Source organism: Labrus bergylta, chromosome 2 (assembly GCF_963930695.1).
Source record: "Labrus bergylta chromosome 2, fLabBer1.1, whole genome shotgun sequence".
Taxonomy (NCBI): Eukaryota; Metazoa; Chordata; class Actinopteri; order Labriformes; family Labridae; genus Labrus; species Labrus bergylta.
In genome coordinates this window covers 35,141,965-35,156,101 of record NC_089196.1, presented here as the reverse complement: position 1 = coordinate 35,156,101, position 14,137 = coordinate 35,141,965, and the positions used below count along the sequence as shown (strand labels likewise).

General features: G+C 38.7%; 2 protein-coding genes across 2 annotated transcripts in view; one reads left to right on the top strand and one right to left on the bottom strand.

Annotated features, from left to right (window-relative positions):
• Positions 1-14,137, bottom strand: part of LOC136181106 (NLR family CARD domain-containing protein 3-like) — a 494,962-nt gene that overhangs the window by 339,994 nt on the left and 140,831 nt on the right. The window lies entirely within an intron of this gene.
• Positions 1-14,137, top strand: part of LOC136181096 (NACHT, LRR and PYD domains-containing protein 3-like) — a 128,162-nt gene that overhangs the window by 51,525 nt on the left and 62,500 nt on the right. The gene's annotated exons all lie outside the window — the stretch shown is intronic.

Here is a 14,137-nt window from a genome sequence, read left to right as displayed (position 1 = left end):
TTTCTCAGTGTAACTACTCGTGATATCTTTCTGATATCGTTGCGTAATACCATCACACTATAGCCTAACATAACATGCATAATTTACCTTTCCGCCGCTACTGTGTCTCTGTCTCTCTGTATTACTTTGCTTGCTAATTTTGTTTTGTAACGTAGCATACACCCACAAGTCATAAACATTACAGTATGAAATAACTCTCCTTACCTTTGTCAACCAAATTAAATTGATGAGTTAAATGGAGGGAAAGGGGCACCAGTCATCCGCACTTTCTTTATGTCTTGTGACCAGATGAGATCCTGCTGAATTCAAAAGAAGAAAAAAGGCGCAAAATAACAGGAAGTGCTTGTCAATTAAAAACTGACTAATTCTACTGAGTTGGATTCACTCTTGATTTAGAATTACATAAACATAAAGATTATATTTAATGTAACCAAAATAAGCAGATACTATCTCAAACATTTTTGTATGAAAGTTACTTAAACAATTGCCACAAAATCAAGGACGCATTTATATTTAATACATTTTATCAGATATATTAAGTAAAATGTACATGACTACGGAATCATTTATTACAGCGTAACGCAGCAGAAAAATATAAATACATTTGAGGAGGGCACAAGGGTTATGTCTTTGAGAAGGTGTGTCTGTCATGAAAAACCCATTTTACGATATAGAAGTGTACGACGGAGGATGAGTGCCACGTTAAATTATTATTATTTTTTTAATTTCGAGATTAAACTCGTAAATTTACGTTAATAAAATCGTAAATTTACGTTAATAAAATCGTAAATTTACGAGATTAAAACAAAAAACATTTTTTTTTTAACGTGTTTAAGATTCAAACAAATATCTGAAAATTGACAGCAAGAAAACAAGAGCTGAAATATTGATAAAATAAAATCACATTTGGTACCACTTTTAGTTTTATTTTAAGTCAGAGATGATGCTTTGTGGTGTATCCAGGAATTAAACGGTATTGGAATATATCTTTGCTGCCTCGTATCCGTTTATCAATGTTTTTCATTTTTGGCTGTAATCATTCTAATTTAACTGACTTTGTCAGGGAAGTGTACAGAGTTTGGAGTTCTTCATGCTTATCGCCGCCACAGTGGCGAGCAGTATCCTGCCTCCTGACGAGCTTCTTCAACAGCATATGGAGCTCAGTGTAAGTTCAGACAGGAAGACTGGTTATATTCTTTCACTCATTCATTCATCCTTTCACTTTAACCTAAACCACTCCCCCTACTACGTCCTCTGTCTCCCTTCTCTGGTGATCAGCTGTTATGGGCGTTTTCTTCAAGTGATCAATCCAATGCTAACCAGATATCTAGGATTTCTGCTAACTGCTTAATGCCCCTCAACCTGTACCAGCAACTCTACGTCCAACAGCATCACAGTTTTAATAAGAGTGGCAAGTGAAAACTGTAGGTGACGGTTCTATCAAGTCAAATCACTATGCTGTAGATAGGATCAGAAACCGATGATCAATCAAAGTACAGTTTCATTTAGGAGCTACGATTTAAATTCCAGCAGTTGTTGCAACAGTTACATAAAGTTTCAATGCTAAGCCGATCATCCTATTTTCTCAGGGATGTAGACATCCCTAGGTTTTGGGGGGGAACTTCACTTCCAGATAGTCAGGGCAGACTACAATCTAAGCATTTAATGCAAAGCGGATATTTGAAACATGACCAGATAAGTCTTCCATAAACTGTAATTCTGCCGTCAGTGAATTCCTTCACGGTTACCGTATGGCCTGCTTATTGTACCCCGGCATTCATTCCAGGTAAATAACACCCAGTGATGAACTCAGCTTCGGTCATGAGTCGGTATAAGACCAATTCATTTATATGCTTTTAAACATCATCCAACTTGATTATACATATGGGCAAGTGTCAAGGTTGAGACTTACAGTTTAATGCAGCTTGTACTACATCATTGCTTCATCTCCTATGTGGTTACATTAATGTTCACGATCATCGTGTATGGCTGTAAGATTTTGCAGCAATTGCTTTCATGCATGTCCCATGGTAAGTGCTTTGGAAAATAATTTTCTGTCCTATGCTGTCTTGATCAGGAAATCCTTGTCATCAGGCACGCATCAGTTGATTTATCCACAACGGTCAATCAGATGTCATGCTGGCCACATGCCGGGTCAAACGGCCCCCAGACAGGCCAAGACACATGACCACAACTTAAGTCATGACGGGCACTCGTCAGGTCACGGATCCTAGACAAGCCGAGGCATATGACATCATTCAGGGCATTCATTTAGTATAGGCGCTGCACAACGGCAGTGGGTCAAGGCATCACGTCCTCTTCTCTCAACAACTCGGGCGATGGTCTACCCTGCCTCAAGTCCTTTATTTTCCAGATATCAGTACGAGTTTGGGAAACCAAAGATCCCTAAAACCCTAACTACTGGTAAGAAATTCATATAACTGGTGGTGGTGAGTATTATGGTCATTCTAATAGGTGACTGGTCCCTTAAACCTTAACTGCAGATAGTGTCCATGTTTGATGACCAGTCCAGCCTGTCGTCCAACTGCAGCCCCAGGTACCCGTAGGTCTTGACCACCTCCACGTTGACCCCCCCGATGGAAACAGGTTGTAGATGTGGCTTGTTCCTTTGGAAGTCCACCACCATCTCCTTGGTCTTGGAGGTGTTCAGCTGCCGATGGTTCGACCTGCACCACGTCACAAAGTCCCCTACCAGGCTCCTGTACTCCTCCTCCTGTCCATCCCTGACACAACTATCACAGTGTCATCCGAGTTTTTCTGCATGTGGCAGAGCTCGGAGTTATACTGGAAGTCAGAGGTATACAGGGTGAACAAGACAGGAGAGAGCACGGTCCCCTGTGGTGCTCCGATGCTGCTGACCACAGTGTCAGATGTGCAGTGTATTAAGATTGCTGTACTGTCATATTCTGCAAAGCACTTTGTGCATCTGTCTTGAAAAGTGCCCTACAATTAAAGTATTATTATTATATTATTATAGATATCTCAGGATTCATTTCCATTCCCGCTTAGAACAAAATGACTTTGAGTGTATCTGAGATTAAAGGGGGTGCAGCTACAGTGATCGGCAACAGCAAAGGAAAAGTAGTGTAGGTGTTATGAGTCCATCATGTGGTCCCAGCTGAACAGACAGGTCATGAGCACCTGTCATGACCATCCCATCATGGATGTAGTGAACACGATCTGAGTCACTGTTGTCATTTGTAAGTTTTGATTACTTTAAAAAAAAAATGTTATTAATGTTTTAACTCGTTTTTTTTTTGCGTCCATTCAATTGAGGGTGCAGACGTTTAAAATGAGGGTGCAAAAGTTTGCATTGCACCCTTATTTTAAATGTATGAACCGGGCCTGCTCATATCGTATCATACCATGTCATGGCGTGGATTTTAAGGACATTTGGAGCAGTCTCTAATTATTTTCAATAAAACAGTAGGGAACACATGTTGTATTTAGCATCACTAAAAAGTCTCAAAGAAGAAACAAGTGAAACAATAAACTGGTCGGCCATTTTTGAACAATGAGAAAACAGGCAAGTCATGTTTTTATGTCTCTTTACATTTTTATTTTCCACTTCCCCCCTCCTTCATCAAAGTATTAACACATGCACATTTAATCATTCTGTTTACTGAACACTCCTAAACACAACCACTAGAGGGCAGCTCGATCTCTTCAATAACATCAGCAGCTCTTTCTGTTTGCATGCAGTCTGATGTATGCAGAGTATGTTTGTGTTGTTGAGCATATGCACAGGCACAAAGTATTTACTCTGAACTCTGTGGCACTGATCATATCTTTACTGTTCATTATGAGTCCGGGATCTGACTTTAATTACACCCAGTGAATAATGTATCTCTTTAAAAACCAAGAAAACCACAAAGTAATCTTTAAAAGTTTGATTCAGCCCCCTGGAGAAACAAAAGTTCACGATGTGTTTGTGTGCTTCTTTTTTTTAATTCCTCCTTCTGTGTCCTCTCATACTCCGACATCAGACATATATGCATGTGATCATGTGTGTGTGTGTGTGTGTGTGTGTGTGTGTGTGTGTGTGTGTGTGTGTCTCCTGAAGATACTGAGACATCAGCGATCATCACAAAGCCTCGACCTGATCTCACCTTTAGCATAGAGACAAACTTCGGTCAGAGGAGTTCAACCTGCCTCTCAGCAGTGTGATGTAACTTTAAGGCGTTAAATGTAAATCTCTCTAATCATTTTTCTTGGTGTGTATTCGCTGTGAAGATTGTACTCAAAAATAAAATGATGGATAAGGAAAGAGATGTCAATGCATGAAATGCGGTTTGACGGATGAAATACGATCAGAACATGATGATGATTAGAAGCAGCTTGAAACTAAACTAATCTGTTACTGATGCTCTAAGTTGTCATGAAATGTAAAGCATAGATTTTTAAAAAGTATTTTGAAGAGCAGAGAAAAAGAAACAGAAAGGTCCTCTGGAGTTGCCTCACATAAAGAAGGATAGGATAGGATAGGATAATACTTTATTGATCCCCAGAGGGGAAATTCGGGCGTTACAGCAGCACAGACAAGAAAGCTCAAATACACATTACACAGAATAGATAAGATAAATAAAAAAATAAATAAAATAAAAAAACAGGGGGTATATACAGTACAAAAATGAATGTTGAAGTTAACTGGGGGGAATTGAGAATTGAAACAGTATTTGAAGAGAATGACAAGATAAAGTGACGAGTGATGATTAAAGTGACTTGGTATGAGAAAGTGTCAAATTAAGAAAAAGAGACAAAACACAGAGTTTTCACAGTCTTACATTTCTGTTCCAGCTGTGAAATGTGTCCTCTAAACCAAACACAGCCTCAGCCCTAAAAACAGAACTTGTAATAACAAAGAACAATATTCAAATCACTCAAACATGATGCAATTATTTCAACTGAAGATCAACTTTTGACCAAGACAGCAGCGTGTGCACAAAGCAAGGCCACCGTCCATATTTGATGAACCATAAAACTTCAAATAAAAGCCCATCCCAATTTAAGGTCTTGTTCCCGTTACTAGCCTTGTGTTGCTGCACATTTTGACAGATGAAGGCAGGTCTCAGTTAGAGATATGCAGGGTGGAGAGACACACAGTACACTTAAATATTCTTTCTGGCTGTACAAATTGTTAGAAAGTGGAATTGAAGGAAAAACCTACGACGTCATAAAATCAAAAAACATTTAGAAAATGTGAAAATGTATAGATAGTTTACTATCGTAAAAAAAAAAACCTACATTTAGAGTTTTTTGTACTTAACTTCTTCCACTTTATACTTCTAATACATCCCTACACTTTTTATTTTGGGGGTTGGGGGGGGGTTTCTGGTAGTTCTTATCAAACTTCCAAGCTGATTAAAAACTGTCTGATTATTTGTCTGATAAGTGTTTTTAAATATTAGGTCAGAGAGTAATGTAGTTAAGTTTCACTTCTCCTTTCATGTATTTATTGTTAATGCTGCTCCGCTGCCCCCCAGTGGCTCTTTGAGGAAGTGACCAAACTATAGAAATACTGTATTTGCTAAGTTATTCAATGACAGAAAAATAGAACAGGTTCAAAAGTATTGTTTTATCACACAAAATGTTAAACACGGTAGAATTATGATTAAAAAATGCTTATAAAAATCAACATTGATATGAAATATCAACTTTAAATCTGCTAAAACTAGGCAAAAAAACATTTTTAGATATTATTGAATAAAACAAGAAGATGAGAAAACAAATATTTCTGTCCTGAAATTTTAAATAAAATTGTAATTTCTCATAAATATTTATGTGTGCATACATTTAATTCAGCATTTTCTGACCAGTTTTGCAGGTTTTACTGTAACTTGTGTAACAGGGTTAATAACAGCATTGTGGCAAATGTTTGACAAGTGCTCGTCTGTGTGTTTTAAGATGTTGTTCCTCTTAAAATGAGGCGTGAGCAGTCTTGTTTAACGGAGCAGAGAGTCTGCATGTGGTCATTCAGCCCCGTTCTGCACCTTACGGCAGTTACAGATCATGAGAAGGTAAAACAAGTCACAACATTTAAATTATTCAGAATGAAATAAGAGCTCTGGTCCTCTACTTAAATAAAGATTATGTTTAAAAAAATACACATTTTTTATAAAAAGGCACATTAAGAGGCATGTTACATACAGTACAAGCTTCCTTTGTAGAAAAATGACTTTTTAAGCCCTGATCAACTATTAACATATGTTTGAATTTGGATAAGTGATAATAACACACTGTCAGAGAGAAGTATAGCTCGTTGTTGTTTGCATCATTTTAAGTCATGTTTAAATCTTTAAAGGAGGCATGTGTGACATTTTAAATAAATAAAGCAGAAATCAAGTATAACCTCTGAAAATGTGTCTCTGAGTCATGACTGTCTACAATGAGTGAGAAGCTCGAGTCCCGCCTGCTGTACTGTTGTCTGAGTCATGGACAGGACGGCCTTGAGTATAAAAGCTGTTTTACTCCAGGACTAGAGAAAAGAAGAATAACAGACTCACTGATTATTTGGATGTCACGTAAATCTTTAGATCTCGCTCATTCTGTGTCAATTTATGTGCAATATGAAGCTACAAGCTAACCACAGGGTGCTAACATTAGCATGCTAACACAACAATGCAGCACACAGGTGATTTCAGCTCCAGCAAAGGACGATTTTGTCCGCTGCTTGCGCTTAATGGTGTTTAATTATTGTGCGTTCTAATTCATAACTCCTTTGTGTGAACGTGAGTGGAGAGGAGTTGGAGGTGTGTCTCTGGAGGAGAGCGGAGGCTTCAGAATAGAGGAGGTGTGGCCAAACAGAAGTTTGTTTTGGTTTCATGCTGGAGCTCAAGGGCGACATCTACTGGATCAAAAAGTCGCACATTCTTCCTTTCAGGGTTTAATTCTAAATTATTTTCAGCAAAGACTGTATTTTTCTTTATAATTCATATTTTTATTTCTTTTTCAAAACACTCGTCCACCACTTATACAACATAAATCTACAAACTCATCACATAACACAATGTACACTACAACATACAATAATAGACAATAGACAATAAGGTGGTTGTTCATTTACAGAAAATTCAATCATATAACCAATTTTCCAAGTATTGTCTTATAAAGTTCCAGGGTCCTTCATCTCCACGGTCAAACTCAGAGAGACAATAAATCCATGAATTCTTTTAACCAATTGTCAATGTTAAAGCAATTTGGTTTACTTACTTTCCAATTCATCATAATAATACGCTTCACTGACAGAAAGGCTAGTGTGATGATTCGTTGTGTGAGCGTTGACTGTATGTTTCTTACTCTAATGCCAAGAAGGCAGACTAGAGGACAGGGGGGTATTTTTACTTTCACAATAAAAGTCAATCTTGAGATAACCTCATTCCAAAAACAGTGCCACAAGTGGATCAGTGTTCCTGCCTCACCACAGCCATGCCAGCACATATGTGAGAGGGAATTATCTTTAATCTGGTTGGTGTGATGTAAGTCCTATGTAAAATTTTAATTTGAATAATTTTATATCTTACACATTTAGATAAGGCTGTTGTGTTTGGTCAGGGACATGCTCAAGTCTCTCTCCCATTGGTGTTTGATGGAGGAGAAACTGTCCGAGGAGGCAGCACAGACTGAATGAAAAGATGAGCAACACGACAGCTTCCCAAAAGTGAAGCCAAATTATTTGGAGGTCCCCCTACTGACTGCTGGCAGTGTGGGTCGAAAGCTCCGCCTCCTCCATGTGAACAGATGGGACAAACTATTAAACCAAAATACATCAAACATGGTTTCTGTCTTTAAAGTTTGTTCTTATCGTGCTCATTTATGTTCACGTGTTCACTTTTCTGAGAGGTTTAGTTTTATGTATTTGTTCATGATGATATGAAAAAGGGTATCGCGCCATATTGACAAATGAGGCTCCTGCAGCACTGAGTGCAACGGATCATCAGAGTAGAGGAGTAACAGTGTGAGGAAATGTAACAAAAACTAACACCAGAGACCTTGAACTTCCCATAACCCTGAGTGTCTGTTTCAAACTGACACTAGAATCTGTTCTGCTGTGGGACCGAACCCACCTGCAGGCCTTTACCCCCGATCCCCACATACTCCGTGCACGCCATTGTTTTGCCCTGCCCCACTGGATCTGTTTCTGGAACGTGAGCGCAGCGGAGAGCGGCCATGAGGAGTACACAGGAGAACTACAAGATCACGCGAGACAATGCAAACAACAAATTGATTTGTCTTTTGACGTAATGTTGATAAAGTGATGAAAAATACGATCGTGAGTCCGTCAATTGTGTTTTATTTTGAAATTGATCCTATGCGTTTCCTTGTCCGACTTCCTGTCCGGGTTGTCATATTCTGTCCAGCTTAACGCGGGCCTGCAGCGTACTCCATCAAAAATAGACTCTAGACGCGTATTTGAAGATTATGAAGTCTATTCTGTTCAGCTGCATGGTTATGACGGGATGTTACTGGTATGTGTGTGTGTGTGTGTGTGTGTGTGTGTGTGTATGTGTGTGTATTTGTGTGTGTGTGTGTGTGTGTGTATTTGTGTGTGTGTGTGTGTGTGTGTGTGTGTGTGTGTGTGTGTGTGTGTGTGTGTGTGTGTGTGTGTGTGTGTGTGTGTGTGTGTGTGTGTGTGTATTTGTGTGTGTGGGGCAAACATTGTATCATGTTGCGGCTGATAACGGCGTGAAAGGAGTGAGTGGGGGAGTTTACCCCCGTGCCCCCCTCCCTCTCCAAGTTGATACATTCTCCTGCTTATTCTGCTCCGGTCCCCGGCATCATAACGTGCCTCTCGCTCACACCTGAAGAACACACTCTCTCACCTCGTACTCTCTCTCTGAAATAAGCTGTTATTACCATCAAATCTGCTGTATAAGACACACTTTAAACCCTCAGGCATCAGTTTCATTTACTACCCTCTTCAGTCATTGAGGACAAAAATGTCCACTTCCAAAAATCTGCTATAAAAACAGAACAGATTACTTTTTTTTGTTCCTTTTTTCTGCATAAATCTCCTAAACAACTTCAGCCCTGCTCAAAACTACCAAACATTCAATCATTTTGAGGATTTTAACCCCTTTAGATGCCAATTTCATTACTTGATCACTGTTGTTATTTATGAAAAAAAAGAAGTTATTTTCCATATAACAAATATTTGGTGGCTGGGGGATTTAAAAAAAATCGGTCTTGGATATGTCAAAAATATTTACTTTAATGCATTATTAGTTTTTGTGTAGCATCAGATTTAAAATGTACTACCCTCTTGAGTCATTAAGGACAAAAATGTTCACTTCCAAAAACTGCTATAAAAATAGTAATAATAAATCTTTTGATCAACTTCAGTCCTAATCAAAACGATCAAATATTGAATAATTATCAGGATTTTTAACCCTTTAATTGACAGTTTGATTACATGATGATAATATTCTTAATGAAAAAAAAACACAAAAAACAAGTTATTTTCCATATAACAAATGTTTGGTGTCTGGGGGATTTTTTAAAAATCAGTCTTTGTTTTGTTAAAATCTAAGGACAAACAGAAAATTAAAATATTAATATGCTTTTATTTACTTTGTGTTTAAAGGTTAATCAGCTTTATTATTACTTATCAGGTTATCTCTGTTGTCAGCCTTTATTTAAAGTTTGTATTGAACACTGGAGAGCAGCACTGAGCAGGTCAGGAAATCAGGTAACCTTTGTGAGCCAGGTGTGTAAACCTGCTGAGTGGCTCTAACTGACAGACAGGAGTGTCAGCGGTGTGTGTGAGAGCAGGAGTGAGGTGAGAGGCTGAGACACCTTCAGGCTGAATTCAATGAAAGGAAGACAGCAGAGATACCTTTGGTAAGTGTGCTGTGTTCTTTGGTAATTATCTGTTCAGAATGTTTGAATGGTGACATGTATTTAATGTAGGCTGTTTATTTCATAGTGATGCACTCTGCATTCTGGTTTTATAGTGTAGTGTTCACAGGAAACAATTAAAGTAGAAGGGTAAATAATAATTAATATTGAACACATTTAACTGGTTTGTTTAAATTGTAAACAGAAGATAAAGAACTGAATAGATACTAAAATTCAGATTCATTTAATGGTGATATTAACTTAAATTCTGATTTGTTTTGTTTGGTGTTAAAATGGGAAAAAGGAAGGTAAGGATGATACAAGATGCATGGTTAATGTGTCAAAATTTGAGACTGATTTGATTTAGTATGTTTATGTTCTTAAAAGACTTTCATTAATTAACATGTTCATGTCCTTTTATGTTTGAAGGTTTACAACCTGATAAGCTCCCGAGGGATTGTTTAAGATGTGACAATAAATACATTGGAAAAATATCTAAAGAAAGCAGCTGAATTGCAAAGCGTGTCCTCTGTTATCTTCAAGCCCTATTTAAGTCGAGGAAGCACTGAATTAAAAAACACACAGAATGACCTGACAGTTGTAAACCAACCTGTGACAGTGATGATAAAAGGATCAATGGCCTTTTCAAAGTCAAAAAGAAGACTGTTGGCGCTGGAGGAAAACTTTACTTAAAGCTAAACTGAAATAAATTGACTACATTAACTACACCTGCTCAAAATGGCAGAATAAGCATTTGGAAAAACTGTAAAGCCGCTCAAGCAGGAGAGGACCCATGTCGGGAAAATCATGGAAAGAATTACATATTTCATCGAAACCAGAGGATTACGTTCATCATATCAGAGTGGGTTTAGGAAAGGGATGGGAACAATGGATCCAGTTGTATGTTTAGAGACAGAAATAAGGAAAGCTCAGGTTAATAAAGAGTCGGTAATGGAAGTGTTTTTGATGTCCAAAAAGCCTATGACGAGGTTTGGAAAGGGGGATTAATTATCAAATTGCACAAAATGGGAATAACAACTAAAAGTTTGAACTGGATTAAAGATTTTTTATTTGATAGATATATTCAAGTCAAGATGGGGGTGGCTATATCAACTAGATATAAGGTAGATAACGGAGCTCCTCAGGGGAACGTTATAAGCCCACTCTTCTCAATAATGATTAATGATGTGTTTTCTGGAATGGTTTCTGATACTGGACAATCACTATTTGCTGATGATGGGGCATTGTAACATTGACTTAAAAATGTGTTGAATAATGAGGAAGGAAAATATAAAGGTTTGTTTACATTTTTAAAAGAAACTGGACTAGTTAAGATAATTTAATTAATTCATTTACTTTTCTTTCTTTATTATTATTATTTTTTCTTTTAATAGTTATAGGTATCCTGGCCCACACTCCAGCATAGTAGATGACGCTAATGCACCTTAAAGCTAGTTGCCACCTGCCAATTAAAGAAGAGTATCATCAGCAATGAGTTGAGTTTTCTTCCTGTGACTCTTGGATGAGTGTCAGATGTCCGAGTTTCAGGAACTTAAAGATTTATTCAGACGACGGCTGCTCGCTGCAGTTATCAGAGATATATCAGGACAAACAACAACATGTGGATACAAAGAGGAGCTCCTCCGGCCAAGAAAACTGCTGGATGTGATTTTAACACCTGAAATCAAGCTGCAGTATGTAGTGCTGGAGACAAAGATTTATCCCCTAGAAGTGAATGTGGAAGTGAATGGACTGTGCAGGAATGACACCACATTACCACTAACTCAGAATAGTGGACAAGAGCAAGCTAACACACGGCAAAAGAGAACAGAGACCTCTACAATGACAAAGGTGTGCTCTGTATTGTCTAATACATTTCTCTGGGAAATGGGAGGACGGTTAACAGGCAGAGCACAGTGAGCTGAGATATGTGATGAGACCGGCTGGCCTGCAGTACCTCCCCTGCAAAGTGCCCCTTCAACCCCGGTATCTGGAAGGACACAGCCGTGGACAGCTGTGAAAGGGAGGGTTAGCAACAAGCCTCCCCTACAACCTAATGTGGAACTATAGAACAGATATTCCCCTCTGTTGCAGAGCACTGGATCTTCATCTGGTTCTCCATCCTCAGACATCAGGGTAAGGACTGAAAACATATCAAAAAGTAAACGGCTACAGGGAAAGCTAAAGCCTGGGCTTGAAACTCTGATTGTGGGTGACTCTGCTGTTAAAGATGTACAAAGGATGTGCGGTAAAAACACAGAAGTACTGTGTTTTCCCAGAGATATGGTCTCTGATTTAGCAGACAGGATCCTGCATATTGTGGCTGAACACCCGACTGTGAAGAATGCCATACTGCACATTGGGTCAAATGATGTCACAAAACAACAATCTGAAGTCTTGAAACAGGACTTCACTGGTCTGCTGAGGATGGTCAGCCCCTTGGATGTGGATGTGTTTATCAGTGGCCCCATACCACCAGTCAGAAGAGCAGAGGAGAGATTCAGCAGGTTGTTGGCACTGAATAACTGGCTTACAACTGCATGTAATGCCCATTCAGTCATGCGTGTGTTTTGTCTCCTCAGCTTGATAAGGATGAAATGCAGAACATTCAGAGGTCAAACTGATGTGTTTTGGGTCCAGGCTGCAAGGATATCAGCAGTCATGACTCTCTCCAGGCCCTGCACGTCAGTAGGTTCCAAAATCTCTGTGATGATAGGTAATAGAAGAATAAAGGGGACTCTGCCAAGAAGCAAAAGGCAGTTATGTGATTTTGCAAACTTGTCAAACTTAGCATACATTCCTTTTGCGCCACAACCTGTCCCAAAAACGTGAGCAGCCGAAGCTTCTAGGACCCTGAAGCTGGCTTTACTAAACATTAGATCACTGGCAGGGAAATCATTTTTAATCAATGATTTTATTATTGAGCACAAGCTTGATTTTATGTTTTTAACTGAAACTTGGTTTGACAAAAATAACAGTGCAGCTGTTCTTATCGAGTCAACCCCTCCCAACTTCAGTTTTGTAAGCGAGGCCAGAGTGCATAAGAGAGGAGGAGGAGTTGCAGTTTTGTTTAATGACTCCTTCCAATGTAAGTGTGGCAAGGGTTGGTGAATGGTAATATCTTATGTCAAATAATAACCGACAACACCACCTGGGGGCTTGCACCTCAGGAAATACAGAACTTAAAACTCCAAATGTAAATAATTAAGACACACAGATTCGAACACTGATGAGGCAGAGACGTGGTTTCAAAAGAATTTAAGGGATTTATTTGAATAAATCCGAGGAAATATGCAAACTAAGGTGGACTGAAGCTGTGAATTTCAACATCTTGCACTGCAGCTGCCATGATAAAGACTGCTTGTTACAACCAGGTAACAACCAACCTCCTCTGCTCTTCAGGAGCTGAGGCTCACGTGAGTGATGTAGGAAGCATGAATAGATGGCGCCCTCTGCTGTTTAAAAAAAGTACTGCGATTCAGTTTTTCAGAGTATCAAAGTGAACCTTGACACCTTTGAATCAAATTTTAACTGCCTCAGGATTAATCTTTACATCTCTAGTATGCAGGTGTTGGAAACAGGAAGTTAGTTATTGTAGTTTGTCAGCAGGGAGAGCATCAGCAGTGACACACAGGTACTGTACATCACCTGTAGTAGTCCCTTTTTTAGTGCTATCATACCTGCGTCAGGTGTGAACAAGGACAGATTTCGATTGGCTGTGACTGACACTTAAAATCTGCTTTGATAGTTACTTTGTAGATTCAGATGAACCAGGTCCATTTTAATTTTCATTCATTTCAAAGAGCGTCCCATTGATTGACTAACGATGTAAATGATCATTCACTGTGAAACTGTCAACAGTTTTTAGACAATTAAATAAAACATGTTAAACACAGAAGTTTATCGATCACTGAAGATCATTTAAAAAGGATGATGGTCAATAATAACTCAAGTTTTTGTCTTTTTTTAATGACAGTCTGAAAGTTCTTCTCTTGATTGACAGCTGAGGTTTCACCATGAAGACGATCTCTGCTGCTTCTGATCACACACACTTTTATTTCTTCTCATGAATCTTAAAATAATGAACTCAAACTTCCTTCAGGGAGAAATGGAGGGTGTGTCCTTTGATCACCTGTTGGTATGTTGATGAACCAGCTGTGGTACTTCCTGGTCTCAGTAGGACTCTGACTCTGTCTCGTTCTGACGCAGATCTGTTCTCTGTGTTGAAGGTAAGAGACACTTTTCACTGTTTTTAAGACTCTCTGTTTGATTTAAGTGTCAA